Here is a 2403-nt window from a genome sequence, read left to right as displayed (position 1 = left end):
AACACTTTGGCTCCTACGTGACATTTTGGAACATGTCAAAGAAACTATTCATCTTATCTCCAGTAAAAAAAACACCATTATACCATTAAATAAATTCAAATGTTATCTTGGTACTTGATTAAATAAACAAATTGTTGTGTTTAAATAATAATGTTTCAACATCTTAATACAATGTATCTTAATTTGTAGTTAGTTATTTTCTATAATATAACCCATACTTCTCAAAACAAATACTAAGCTATCATCAAAATAACTAGCCCGTGCAGTCGCACGGGGTGACGACTAGTAAATAATAATTGGTGTATATTAGAAAAAAGTATCCAAATTTCTCCCCCTAAATCATGCCATGATTTCTTTTTTTCCATGTTATTCTGCATCGAATTTTTTAAATCATAATGGAATTGTACGACTAATTTCATTTCATGTTCATGTTTATGGGTTAAATTTTATATTTTCTAAAAAAATCAATGGAAACTGATTACTTAGTTATTATGATGAAATATTTTCTTTTCCACATAAAAATTGGGTTGTATAATTTGCGCAATTTGATGCCTCCATTTATATGGGGTTAGTGGTAGTTTGCATGACTCTAATATGTCCAACCCGTGTCGATGACCTGCGTTTGATTTTGATTTGCTACGTCTATTTTTTTAATTTTTATACAATGTATTGCTATCCCTATCAGTGGTTCACATTGCTAAGTTAGCATATGTCTATCTCATGAATGGAAACGAACCTGTGGAGCTAGTATTGCTCAGGTATGTATCAGTATGTACGTGATTTCTTTGGAGGCCGCTAGGAATCACACTACTGATCCTTCACCTAGTATCAGACTAGTCATGGGCCGTCGGATGATGGCCACCGGATCTGGCAGTATTGCCTCACGCGCGATTTGTTGGATTGCTTCCTTAAAAGGTGCATTTGTTAATAATTTGCATGCGTGATTAATTAGTTTCCTAATAACTACTGCTAGTACTATAAATCACGGATATGAAAATAATTGAGATTAATTAGGTGCCATACTATGGACTTCCATATGCATGCAATTTGCTTCCATAAAAAGACTAGTTTCCAATCGTGAGGAACCTTATTTCCGGTGCAACTTTAGTTGCCTTGTAGCCTTGTAGTACTACACATGATCTTCTTTTTGGCCAGCTTCTCGAAGTGTTTGCTAAATGAAGATTCCTTCCATCTCATCATAGATTGTTTGCTCCGATCTCCATGAAATTTGTTTCCATGGCAACTACCAATTGCTTAGATCTAGCTAGCGCCTTGTGTATGCCAGAATATGCTTCGATCTGTAAACATCTGTTTATAGCATGTATGTGAGAATAATAATTTTTTCAAAAATTTAAGGGAACTATTCCTCGTTTCCAGCTGTTTTGACTGAAGCATCTTTCCTCATGCGAATGAAACAAAGCATGTAGATTTACGCAACATTTCTCACACACCATGGAAGCATTGTATGACATCTAAAGTAATGCTAACCTTTTCTGATTGATGGGAATATTTTTTTTTGCTTAATGGAAATATAATGCAAACGTGTTGGAACCATTTTTCCAGTGTCACTGATATTACAATTGGTGTTAAGAAATTAGATGTTGCATTTAGTTGCTTCATGCATAAGATATAATGATTCCCTACCTTGTCATTCGATGTTTCGGTACCAAAGAATCAGAAAAGGCACATGCTTCCTCACATGTTTAATAAAGTTTTTCGATGCTTCGGTAAAATAAAAAGGTCACATACTTCCTCCAATGATATTCCTGCTTATAGTGCACTAATGTTGTACCGAAAACTATGTTCAATAAAGTGTACACATCATATTGGTATAACAATATTACAAGTAGAAAGTATAACAACTACTATCTCCGTCCCAAAATTACTAGTATTACCATATATGTTCAACGAATGAAAAATATGCTAACTAAGTTGCATAAATTTGTTTCGAACAATATTTCTAATGTACACAGATCTGATTCACAATATTTCTGAAGTACACAAAATCCGATTAAACCAACTAGAGTATTGCTCTATCCAAATAAAATCTTCTTTCTATAAAAAAATAACCATTATCACGTGTACGCATAATAAATGCTTGAAGCATATTAGGGATCTGATTCCTAGAAATACAATTGTCCTCAAATTGCTTTCGTCATACGAAAATCACCATGCTTCCAAGCTCCAACACTACAAACCATGCTACACAATTGATATGCTTGATATCACATCGGAAGCCATGACCACCATTGATGACCGTGACATGCTCATAGTTGGTAAAGTACAATCATCTTCTCTACTTAGCCCTGCCAAAATTTAGGAAGCATGAGTAGTTTGATTTGGATACAAGCATGATGCCAATGAAACATCACGAAGCATGGAAATGAAGTCAACTGAACATAA

Source organism: Hordeum vulgare, chromosome 4H (assembly GCF_904849725.1).
Source record: "Hordeum vulgare subsp. vulgare chromosome 4H, MorexV3_pseudomolecules_assembly, whole genome shotgun sequence".
Taxonomy (NCBI): Eukaryota; Viridiplantae; Streptophyta; class Magnoliopsida; order Poales; family Poaceae; genus Hordeum; species Hordeum vulgare.
The sequence above is the reverse complement of the archived record's forward strand: the minus strand, read 5'-3'. Positions refer to the sequence as shown.